General features: G+C 48.1%; 1 protein-coding gene across 3 annotated transcripts in view; it reads right to left on the bottom strand.

Annotated features, from left to right (window-relative positions):
- The window catches only part of HPCA (hippocalcin), a 37,753-nt gene extending 29,447 nt beyond the window's left edge, over nt 1-8,306 (bottom strand). For 2 of the 3 annotated variants that reach the window (XR_007244777.1, XM_048499731.1), the window contains exon 1: nt 7,935-8,301. The gene's annotated coding sequence lies outside the window, so the exon portion shown is untranslated. Of the gene's footprint in view, nt 1-7,934 lie in introns of all 3 variants that reach the window. The other variant, XM_048499732.1, reaches the window with a different exon arrangement.
- Nucleotides 8,307-12,928: the final 4,622 nt, after the last annotated feature.

Genomic DNA, 12,928 nt, shown 5'->3' with positions numbered 1-12,928 from the left:
AGCCTTTTACCTGAGATAATTTTTACTGGTGATACTGGGGAATGAACCTGGGACCATCCATATGCACCCCAAAACAAAAAGCACAGGTCAGAGATTCCACACCAGCAATGAGGAGTGACACCCCCCCCCCCCGATCCACCTAACTGGAACGAGCCAGAGCAATTCAAAACTTGCACACCTATCACTGTGGTTGACCAACCTGAGTTATAAAGCTGAGAATTCGTTTTCCAGTAGAATTGCGTAAAACACACATGCCACATGTTTCGAGTGCAGCTCCTGTGCAAATTAAAACTGGCACTAGGGGCTCTGGGGAGGGGTCGTGTCTCAGTGGTACAGCCTCTTTTTGGCATTCCCATTGAGAACAGCGTGATATAAATGACGTGAATAAAATAAAGATACGGTGATAGCTTAGATGTCTTGGAAAGTGCAGGAGACAAAATCATGAATAGGTCTTTCAATGACTAAATCGTGATAGCTAAGTAGAACTTCCATGTCCAGAGGCAGTACCTCTCTGACTATTAGATGCTGGGGAAAAACTTCAGAGGGCATGCCTTATTTGTGGGTTTCCCTATATGGAATCTCACCAGGCGTTCTTGGAGACAGGAGGCTAGGCTAGATGGACTCTTTGTAAGATGCAAAAGGACATTCAGAACTCTAGAAGTAAATGACAATAATAATTCATTTTTAGTTCCTGGAAGATGGTCTCCAAACACCAGAAGGGCCATTTAAATGCTGACTAATAATAACCCATAGCCATTATTCACCTACAAAAGCTACCATCCTTTCCCACCTAACTCGAGCATTTTTTCAAAAAGGAAGATCATCTCAGAAATACCAAGGATATTCAGAGAGGTGGACTGATTGATTGTTTCAGTGCTTGAAATAATTTTATCGACTGTCTCATAATAGCTCTGAGCTTCTGAAGGTGAGGAATGTGTTTGGTTTTCACTGGGCAGAGAAGGCCAGACACTAACCGTGGCCACGGGAGGGCAGCAAGACACCCAGGCATTTGGATCAATAAACATGGTGGCAGGGGTAGGATCTATGTGTGTTTATTATTTATGGAGCAACCTAGCATGTGAACAAGGGAACCAAAACTTTGCCTCTTTTTCCACCTTACCATGCTACCAGAAACAATCTGGGAAGTTAAAACTACCCAGGACCATTCAGAGTTGAAATGAACCATAGAATCACAGTTGGAAGAGACCCCAAGGGCCATCAAGTCCAACCCCCTGCAATGCAGGAACACATAATTAAAGCGCTCCTGACAGATGGCCATCGAGCCTCTCTTTAAAAACTTCTGAAGAAGGAGACTCCACCACACTCCAAGGTAGTGCATTCCACTGTCGAACAGCCCTTACTGTCAGGAAGTTTTTTCTGATGTTTACGTGGAATCTCTTTTCCTTCACCTTGAACCCATTGCTCCTGGTCCTAGTCTCTGGAGCAGCAGAAAACAAGCTTACTCCCTCACCAACATGACATCCCTTCAAATATCGAAACATGGCTATCATGTCACCTCTTTAATGGTCCCTGCTGCCAACACCCCTGGGGCCCGCCTGGCCCTCTCCTGGCTGCCAACAGCCCACTGGGAGCTTTCTCAGTTACCTAAAGGGTCAGTCCACTCGTTACCTGTTCTCTTCAATGCTTTTTTCCAAACCCGTTCAGCTCTAACATTGGTTCCAGACTGGCAGAATAGCACTGAGGGGAAAAAAGGAACCGTGAGGTGAGGCACAAAAGGGGGGAGAATTTAGCACCCCTCGGTAGTGCGTTGTAGTTTGTGTTGAAAAACAAAGTACTTGGATGGGAGACCACCAATGAATATCAGGGTTGGAATACCGAGGCAGGCAATGGCAATCTACTTCTGCTTATCTCTTGCTTTGGAAACCCCGTGAGGGGTCACCATAAATCGGCTGCAACTTGATAGCACTTCACACACTCATAGAGTGCTTTGAGATTCTTCTCTTCATCAGGTTCATTTATTGTAAGGGTTATACAAACAAAACAACTCATCTGCAAATGCCACAAAAAAACAAAAACAAATTCTGGTAAAAGTACACATTTTTCTCCCCAGATATACACCATACCCATGAATTGGTACAGTTGAGCACAAATTGGAATATAACTCACAGTGCAGGGAGTCTGGATAGATGGATGCTGTCATGCAGGGCTAAGAAAAGCTGCCCTGCTGAAATACCCCCTTTTGGGTGATTCTTTGAGGTCCAGATACGGCACCTTGGGTGTGGCTCCCTCAGGCCCCACCCTGAGAGAAGAACGCAGCTGGAAAGCACAGCCTTTCTGTCGGAAGCCGCAACAGAAGTGGGTCAGCTCCCTTTTGAGAAGAGGTTTATTTTCAGGGAAGAGGAGGACAAGATTGCGGAGATGCAGCCAGAGCAACGTTGCTCGGTTCATTAATATTTCAACAACCTGTTCCAGCCCCCTCTGCCAGAATCAGCAGTCCTCGTACCCAGAATGCTTCAAACCATTTTTGTGATTCCGAGTGGGCTTGGAAAAAAGGCCCAGTTCAGCAGGGCGGCTGCGTTTTAACCGTCCCCTCAAGAGGAGATGAGAACACCCAGCTTTCCCCTTGGCACTGCCTTAGAGCAACATCTGAAAGCACCAGTCTTCTTGCTCTAGAACTGAGTGCTGGCTGGACAGCACCCTCTAGTGGACAGGCTACAGCTGGGTTCTCCGTAGAGCCAATTTCCTCTCCCCTCAAACTGAAAACAGCAAGGGGGGAAGGAGGGGGGCCAGGTTGACTTCTGGACCATGTTTCACTGGCTACCAGCTCAGCCATAATCATTCTTCTGAGAGGGCTACCTGGCTCCAGACCACACCAACAATTGCCCTTGCAAGATTTTCAACAGCCACCATTTTAACCAGTCCCAACTGACTTATTTCTTTCCCACTCCCTTTAACTAGGTTTCCCTCCCCTTTCCTTAACCTTTCCCACATAGCTTCTTTTTTACTACCAGGCCTCCCTTCCCTTCCCTTCTTCCTCTCCCACATAGCCTCTTTGTTACTACTACCACTGAACACATTCAGAATCCTAACTTTCATTAAATTGTTTCACAAGTTTCTAGCTCTGCTGATGGAAGAGCTAAAGCTCCAATACTCAAATGCTGAACGATCAGCGACGTTTCAGCACTTTAGATGCTGGCGCTACATTCCTAGGGAGACTAGGAAGTAAACATGTACGGTTTATCCAATTCGGCCTTGCAAACATCTCTTCAAAGATTATGTAACTATTCAAATGATAATGGAACTATTTGATGCCACTCCCTTTAAGCAAGATAGCTTAACAGCTAAATGCCCATTCCCTACAAGACTTCAGATCTGCAGTTATTCACTGCCTGTTGGGTTGATAGCAAGAAATCCACTTTCAGCTTTTACACCATTAATATGCCCTGCACTGATCACAAAGAATGGCCAAAAGAGATACCTAGATACCTAAGCATCTTGCTGTTTCTGCTATGGGTTCTGTTAACCCATCCTGACCTAACACCATAAATGCTTCCTAGTAAAGGGGCCCCGTAATGATTCTAATCTGGATTCCCCACTCCTCCATATGGACAGCAGACTCTAATCTGGTAAACTGGATTTGTTTTCCCACTCCTCCACATAAAGCCTGATTGGTGACCTTGGGCTAGTCACAGTTCTTGGGAGCTCTCTCAGCACCACCTACCTCTCAAGGTGTTTGTTGTGGGCAGAGGAAGGAGTTTGTAAGGTGCTTTGAGACGCCTTACAGTTGAGAAAAGCAGGATATAAATCCAAACTCTTCTTCCCTGGAAGCACTTTGGCTGTGTTTCACCTCTCCCTCCTGCTTGGGATTCCTAATAAGGGGTTGGGCAAGGAGGAGAAAGGAGCAGCCCCATGTAAGACAGGAGAGCAGGAGGGGGGTTGTGGCTGTTTGTGGGGCATATTACCCTTTTTTCTTGTGCTCACCATGAATCTGCAAGACTTGATAACAGAAGAGCCCTGATGGCAGGAACAGCGCATCCCTGCTATTTCCACCAGTGGGAGACAGATGCCTCCTGGAGCTGATATGGAGGCCACAACCCTCCCCTGCAGGATCTAGAGCAGCACTCTCCTCCCCCCTAAAACACACATGCACATGCACACGTACACTGCGGGTCCATCTCGGTGCCACATTTTGGCACTCTCTGACGGTCCCCTGATGTGAACTCCTGAGTGCAGCAATGCAGAAGAGAAACGAATACTAAATTGCTTATTCAAAGTCCACTTAATTTTTCCAGGGATAAAGCTCTGAGCCGGGTTGAGCTGGAATCCAGATCTCTTCTGAAGAAAGTTACATAAATAGCCTACCTCAGTAGAGTGTTGCGAAATGCACGTCATGTCCCTCTCCTCACCTTTGTCCGCTTCATCCATATCAAATGTCACGCTATACAGGTATGAGGCCCTTGGGGGCTCAGAGCCATTCTACGCCATACAGATGTGGATTTTTGGGACTGCTCTGAACTGCAGACTGGAGAGCTGTGTTTTGGGATGCCGCTCCATGGGAAGAAACAATAACAACCCCATGCAGAAAACTAGCAGACCAGTGAGAAAACATGGCATAATCTGCTTTGTGATGTCCTACTTTATAACACGTGAGGAAATAGGGAAGATTTAAGAAGATGACCTTCTCATCGGCAGTCTGAACTGGCACCCTACAGAAAAGCTATCAGCCAGTTCAGCATCATGTGCAAACCGCATCTCTGCTACTCCCCAGTGAACAAGAATTCTTTGCTCAAATTCTCCAAGGCAGGATGGATGGGGAAAAACATCATATTTCTAAGTGCCAGCACTGAATTGTCAGGTGTCTGGCTTTCCTTCCCTGGGGATTTCAAAAGCAGGGTACCTCCCCTCTTCCTTCAAAAAACATCTCTAATGCCATCATGTAGCCTGAAACTGCGACATGGGAGTATGGAACGCAGCAAAAGTGTTCCATACTCTTTCTGAAACAGCTTTTAGCTCCCCTACAAAGGCCAAGAGAAGATTAACCATCTATAGATGATGGAAATACTTAATCAGTGTCAGAAGCAAATTTTGAAGAAATCACAGAAGCTTTAATTGCAACTCCTGCGCAAAGATTTTTTTTCAGTCCTTCATTCAACATGAACAAGACGGGCGTAGGTGGAAGCAAAATCATACCTGCTTTATAAAAAGCTTATAATGCAACTGCAAATCAGTCTATCTGCACAGCCCTCAGCCCTGAAAACCCAGTCCCAGGGCCTTTCTGTTTTTATACAATAACAGTGGCAGAAAAGCAGTTCAAAACTTACTGGATGCAGTGAGGCGTACTTGGGAATAAACGTTCACAGATTTTTACCAAAAATAAATTGGACAGAAAACAAGGCATATGCAACTCTATGTCTTACCCCCCAAATTATCTATCCACTGAGATTAGAGGCAGGGCGGGAAGAAGGAATCTCCGCCCATATCAAGGGTAGATTCACACAAATAACCCTTTCCCCCATCCATTCCAGATGTTCGAGCTCTGAGCTTTCTTCTAATCAGCCACATACAAGATCTCAACTTTTCTGAGAGGTGCTTTGTGGTTATTTAAACATTTCACCCTGAATTCACACAACCTTTTAAAAACATGAGTGTATTAGAACTGCCTTACTGGGTTAGACCGAGAGTCAGAATCCCTTCTCCGGTGGTGGTTCAACATGGATATTTTACCCAGGGCCTTTCCTGGGTCTGTGGGAGTCAGAACTGTGAATTCCATGCTGGGACTGAGAGAGCCCAAACACATGCAGTCCTGATCTGGATTCGAACCACAGCACACAAACAGAATGAGGTCCAGCTTTTCCTTTCAAGCCATTTCCTCAACCAGAAACTGACCCGAAGAGGCAGAGGCATGTCTAGGGGAAATGTAGCCAGGTACAAAATCTGAGTTTTCTGCCCCACCCCCCATGGGCGGCCACCCTCCCCCACCACAACCAAATAACTTTTTTTGCACCAGGTCTTGAAGTCAGTGTATGGACACGGGGGAAGGAGGAGGGGTGTGTGGGACGATTTTCCACCCCCCATGTGATTAAATGGCTGCAACCCGGGGACATTTAACCCCATGTGTCCCCCTGGGCGGTACACTCCTGTGAAGAGGGGAATTGAGCGTTTCCTATCTGTCTGCGAAGATCCCCAAGAGGGACAAATAGGTAACCTGGGGACACTTCAAAACTGTGCAGAGGGAATACTGATACCCCCTCTTCCTATGTGCAGCGCTCCTGATTTGAATCAGGAAGGCAAATTAAGTCCCCAGCTCACAATACACACATTTGATTATATAAATCCTGTAGATCCAGGCCAAAATAGAGAAGGCAAAGCATTTCCTCTCTGTTCCCAGCATGTGGTACACACAATGATATTGCCTTTCTCCACGGGTCTCTATAGCTCTCATGGCTAATAGTTGTTGATGCATCTTTCCTGCATGACTCTGGTTAAATCTATTTTTTAAAAAACTATCTAGACTGGGGATCTCCATCAGCACAGGGCCTGAAACTCCAGAAATTAATGATGTGGAGCAATGCATGGGAAATACTTGTTACAGCATAACAAATCAAGAGAAAAATAACATGGGCAAGCGTGCTCGCACATTGGGGCGCAAACTTATTGCTTGTTAGCCACGCTGTAAACTGATGGTTGTCTGCTGTTTGATAAAAATTAGAACCTGGGGGGTTTAGGTGATGTTCTGGCAAAAAGGCCCAGGAAGGAGCTTGGGCTGTCTCTTTCTTACTCTCGGAGACGACAGAAGGCTGCAGACAGGCAGGTCCTACCCAAATCTGCGATTTTAAGAGGGGAAGGAATGCAGGAAGTAAAAGCAGACGCACCATCCAATTGCACAGTGCACAAGGAGGGATAAACCACCCCATTGGGAAATGCCCACTTGCCTCTCCCCACTCTTCATCTCTCGCTAGGGAACGAACACCCGGCATTCCCTGCTCCAGTTGTGTGCGTGAAAATCTGGGGGGAGGGATGTGCAAGAGAGACAGACAGACAGGAGTGGACTTTGTCTTTCCATTCCATAATGCAGTTTTAAGGACCAGTTGGGGTGTACTCAGCAGTCTCAGCATCTTTCCCGCTCTCCATTCCCTGGCAATTCCTTAAACCCCCCTATCCACCTGGCGGCATTAAGCAATGCATTCACTGAGATGACAGCCGGGAAATCCCTGACGCCTTCTCTCCCCAGGGGGTTGTGGCACCTTCCACGGAAGCTCCCGCCCATGTCTCCCCACCCCACTGCAATGCCCACATGCTATGCCCCTCCCCATCGACTGCAATCAATAAGCAACTGTCAAACAACGAATGGATAAAATGGGGGGGGGGGAGGGAGGAGAGTCGCCCGCACCCTTGCGCTTTTGGGGGACTATTCAGATTCACGGTGGAAGCCCCCGTCCACAACCCGAAATTACAGTTTACAGGCACAGAAACCCTCCCAACCAATTGCAATTCACTGCAATTGCAAAGCGTTCAATTGACAGGCAAAGGGGGGGGGGGAGTGGCAGATCTCCCCTCCTCGGTTCCAGTCGGTTCTTGCGCCTACATAGGATGACGGGCGCCCCGCTCCTTTGCGTGTCGCATGGGGTAAAGACCCCCTCCCTCAAAAATTGCAATTGCAAGTGAAAAGACACGAAGCTATATACACTTGGACGCCTGAGTGTGTGTGGCAGGAGACCTCCCTCTTCGCTTCTCTTTCTCTCCCCTCGGGAGGTGCCCTGGACTCCCCGTCCTCCTCTCCACTCATTCCCTCTCTGGAGCTGTCCTTTCCCTGGACAGAAATCCGAAGAGGGGGCTCCGCGCCCCCCTCGGCATCCCTCCCCGCCGTGCAAACTCAGGTCTCCCCCCTCCCGGGCTGCAACTTCCCTAAGAGGATCCCCGTGCGCCAACTTTGCGCCAAGCAGGACCGGCGCGGGCTGGCCCGTCCTCCCTACCTGAGCGAGCGAGCGCGCGCCTGCCTGCCTGCCCGGGCACCGTCTGGAGGCTCCCGCACCGGCTGCTGCTCCTAAGCCCGCGCCAGCTGCATCCCTTCGCCTCGCCGTCGTGCTCCTCACAGCCGCTCAATCCAGCGCGACCAGGCGCTGCTTGCCGGGGTTTAGCGAACGGGCGACAGGGGTGGGAGGGTGGGGGTTGGAAATGCAAGGCAAGGCGGGGGAGGGGAGGAGAGCGCAGCTGGCGGCGTTTGGGTCGGCGGGTATGGCCGGCCTGCCCGACGGCAGCGCTCTGCTTGACAAGCCCTGCAGAGCCTCCGATCCTCTAAAGCGGCAGGCCACCGTCGCGCCCTTTCCCGGCACACCCCTTTCCCCCGGGGCCAGGTGGTACAGTCTGGCGAGGAGCAAGGGGCGCCCAACCTTCGGGACTTCAATGGGGATTTTTCCGGGGGGCGGAGTGATTGACGGGAGATAGACGGAAATCGGGGCATCCAGTCTTGGAGCTGTTGGAAACTTGTAGCTGCAGAAGGGCTTTGTCTGAACACCCACGCCCACCTGGGATCCCCGTTTCCGTAGACAAAAAGAAACGGGGGTTCTCTTGCAACTTTGCGCCAAAGACCCGTCCGAGGACGGTCGCCAGCACAGTTGGCTGCCTTCCAAAAACCCAAGTCTCACCCGATCGCTAATCGTGACGTAGAGTACGATGCATTATAAAAGTCTCCTGGAAGCAAATAAGATCTGCGTAAGAACAGCAGCGTAGAGCAGTGCTTAAGGCTGGGGGACTCTAATCTGGAGAACTGGGTTTGATTCTTGAGTGGCAGATTTGGTGAACTGGATTTGTTTCCCCCTCCTCTGCGTAAAGCCTGCTGGATGACCCTTGCTTAGTCACAGTTCTCTCAGAACTCCCTCAGCCCCACCTACCTCTCTGTGGGGAGAGAAAGGAAAGGAGTTTGTAAGCCACCTTGAAACTCCTTACAGGAGAGAAAGGCAGGGTCATAAATCCAAATGCTTATTCTTCTTCTCTCTCTGGAAGAGCCCAGCAGGTTTCTATTTTTTTGTTTGTCCGTCTCCCCGCACCTGCTGGTTTGCCTTGCACCCTGCTTGCTATAAGAGAGCCAAAGGTCCAGTACATTGTTTAGAAGCATCACAATAGCTCCACAATATCTGACTGCTTGAAGAAGATGGCTGCGCATACACACTGCTCTATTGTTACAGATTCAGTGTCCCCCCCCAGCACATCACACCTGTTACTGCCTCCAGCTCAAATGGCTCAATATTATAGGAAAGAAACAACCTTTGACATCGCTGCTTAGTCACCTCTTCGCACCTTATAGCCGGTTTACTAATCATTCATCAATGATGACTGAATCATTCAGATCAGTATCAATTGGCACATGCACATTTCTGCTTTCCCTAATGAGAACCACACTCCTCTCCCCTTGCAGATCTTGGGATCACAATGTGATGGTGGAAAGCGCTGTCGCCTTGCAGCCAATCTATGCCAATCTCAGAGGGTTTTCGAGGCAAGGTGGTCTGCCATTGCCCACCTCTGCATAGCAACCCTGGACCTCCCACATTTCTAACACCTGGTTAGTCTTCCCATCCATGGGCAACCCTGCTTAGCTTCCACGATCTGATGAAATCCAGCTAGCTCAGCGCAGTCCAGGTCAGGGCTGCAATTACAAGAGGCTGCCAAACCCGGGCAATGAGTCCAAGTTATCAATTGGCACATGCACATTGTTATTTAAAGGATCTGTGACTGGCCAGGCATAAAGCAGAGACTGACTGGGAGTCTATGCTTGGCAAGTGCATCTCTTTAACAACCCAGACATGACCCTGGGAGGTTTGTGAGCCTTCTCTGGTGATCAAGTAGTTAGCAGGTTGCAAAAGTGGCTGCCATCTGCAACGCAACAATTGCTTATTTAGCAAGGTACAGCCAGCGTATGTTGCAAAGCTGCTTGGCATGGCATTCAAGTTGGACTCTGGACCACTTCCTCAAGATGATCTGGTGAGGGGCTTGACTTGCCTGCAAATGAGGCATTTGATGCCGATGATCATAGTTACCTGGAAGTTCATGGGATTGTCTATTTTTTTTTTTACGGGCTCTTTCTGTGATGGTCAGATCTGGCAAATATACAATGGCTTGTCAACTTCCAGTAGGGAAGCTGGCAACTAGCAGGAATTCAGTGGCATCAGGACGTGGGGGTAACATCAACGATGGCATGACACTGAATTCCTAGAAATGACTCGTGGCCACTCCTGGGTTTCCCCAGAAGAAGTGATGTCACAACATCACTGATGACTCGCCCCTTCTCCTATTATTTTTCTCTTGCTGGCTGCAGGGAAACTGACAGCCTGAAATGTGTTGTCAGATTTCCACTAGGACTGGTGGTGGACTAGGACTGGGAAGATCTGAGTTCAGATCACAGCCCTGATCACAGCTCACTGAATTACTTTGAATCAGTCATCAGTCTAACCTGCTTCACAAGTTGTTGTGAAGGTAAGGGAAACATGATGTAACCTCCCCTGAGCTCCTTGGATAATAAGGTTGCTTCTGAAATTTGCAAACTTCGTGTCACTCAGAACAGCTGAAGATCCAAGGGAGAGTGAAGTGAAATTGACACACAAATTTTGTCTGTGTGCAAGGCCAGCTGCAGAGGGTGGAGAGACCAGACCTATGCAAAATGTGAGAATAAAATAAACAAAGGGAGAATATTGTAAGGCACTTTGGGTCTGCATTGGGAGAAAAGTCAGGTATAAATCTTCTCCACACATTCCTAACTGGAAACTTAGTTCACAGGGAGAAATCCTCTTGGCTTTCCATTGACCAAAGAAGCTTGTGTGGTGGATACACAAAAGGGGGCCTTTTCAGTGGCAGCCCCCCGGTTATTGGGAGATATGCAATGAGTCCAATGAGCCCCCTTGCTCTCAACCTTTCGGAGGCAGCGTAAGACAATTTTATTCAGGACGGCATTCATTTTTTCTGCCTATCAACAATTTTATATTATTGATTTAATATTGGCGGCTGCATGTATTTTATTGCAGTTTGCATTGAAAGCAGCCTTGAGTTCCTGTAAGGTGGCTAATAAAAGTTTTGAAGAAAATAAAACTAATAATAATAAAAATAATGAATTAAAAATAAGATAGAATAAATAATGTAAAAGTCCCACTGCTGTCCCCAACAATTATGCCATTTTTCTTTGCACAAAAGGGAGATCTAATAATCTCCATGTGCAGTTCCAGCATTTCTGTACAAAAACTTCGTTCCCACCATCCTGGAGCCAGCGGTGTGCTATATATGGACAGCTTCCTCTCTGTAGAACTGGAGGCAGCCCAGCTGGGGAGATCTAATATCTGCCAGAACACACCTGATTCCCGATGAAGAGCCAAATCCCAGGGATAATCTGGAATTAGCCACAGAATCAAAATATGAGAAGCTTCAATTTGAAGCTTTGGAGGTCAAGCTCCCAGTGGGACCCTGCTTTTGAGGATGCCCGGCACTAGCTGTGACTTTGACAGATTCACTTCCTTCCTGTTGGCAGAGTCCATTCTTCTGCAGCGGTCCATTTGTTACCTACAAAAGCAGCTCTTGCCCTGCTGTTCTAATGGGAAGAAAAGGATGGGTTGAGGGAAAAAAGAAGGCTGCAGTGGAGACATGAAGAAGTCTGCCATCGGCGTCGGGGCAGCCCATGAAGGAACTGGATCCTCCAGGATCCTGCCTGTATGAACTTGGAATGATTCGGCATTCCCTTACCTTGTGTTTTTCATATTGTAGGATTGCCAGGTCCCCCTGGCCAGCAGCAGTGGATGGAGGGGGTAGAGGTGACAGATTCAGGCAGTGAAACTCTTGGAGATTTGGGGATGCAGTCTGGGGAGGAAAAGGAACTCAGTGGGGTACGTTGCCATAATGTCCACCCTCCAAAATGTCAATTTTCTCTAGGGGGACTGATCTTTATAGTCTGGAGATGAGGTGCAATTCTGAGAGATACCCGGGTCTCACCTCTAGGCTGGCATCCCTACTGAACCATGTTCAGGAGCTGTGGAATTCCTCAGAAACAGAAGCCCACCCATTAGAAGATGCATAACTGTGGACCAGAAACCCTGAAATGTTGTGTGTGCCCCCCATGACTAACCTTCTACTGCTTCGGGCAGCTGCAATGAGAACACTGGGGGATCTTCTTGAGTGTGTTCTCACTTCATGTGGGGATAAGGTGAGGACTAAGAGGCCTGGCCGGAAAGCCACAAGAGCGCACCCAAGAAAGCACAGGGATTCTTCTGCAGTTGTTGATGCGGAAAAGGTTCCCTAAGAAAGCAGGAAGTTTGAAAGCCAACCCCCCCCCCCTCACCCTTTGGATCATCTTTTCCCTTGACCATTACTCCCAGAACTCCCATTTGGCATGGTTTTAACAGTTTCACGATCACCCAGAACCTGAGGAAGTGAAAATATTTTCAGCTGCCTATTTAGGCCCCTTCCGCACATGCAGAACAATGCACATTCAATCCACTTTCACAATTCTTTGCAAGTGGATTTTGCTATTCCGCACAGTAAAATCCAGCTGCAAAGTGCATTGAAAGTGGATTGAAAGTGCATTGTTCTGCATGTGCAGAAAGTGCCTTATACTACTCTTGCCTACTCAAACTGTCGGCTGCTCTCCAGGGCCTCACAGAAGCCATTTGCATGACCTGCTATTTGATCCTTTTAATGTGAGGGATTGAACCAGGGGCCTTCTACTTGCCAAGCAAAGGCTCTTCCACTAAACCACAGCAGCTTTGCTCTCTGCAAATATAGGTGAAAACGTATAATCTTCCCATGCTGTTCCATGCGTTCTGTGTAACCCAGAAGTTTGCAAGCATTTAAATCTTTATGAGGTTCTGATTCTCCAGTGTATGGATTAACTAATCCAAAGAACTGTACTGCTCATACCATTTGGGATCAAAGTAGCCTGTTAATTAATCTGGAGGTCTCTTTCCCCCCAACAGCTCTGGAAGGGTTATCC

Source organism: Sphaerodactylus townsendi, linkage group LG06, assembly GCF_021028975.2.
Source record: "Sphaerodactylus townsendi isolate TG3544 linkage group LG06, MPM_Stown_v2.3, whole genome shotgun sequence".
NCBI lineage: Eukaryota > Metazoa > Chordata > Lepidosauria > Squamata > Sphaerodactylidae > Sphaerodactylus > Sphaerodactylus townsendi.
The sequence above is the reverse complement of the archived record's forward strand: the minus strand, read 5'-3'. Positions and strand labels throughout refer to the sequence as shown.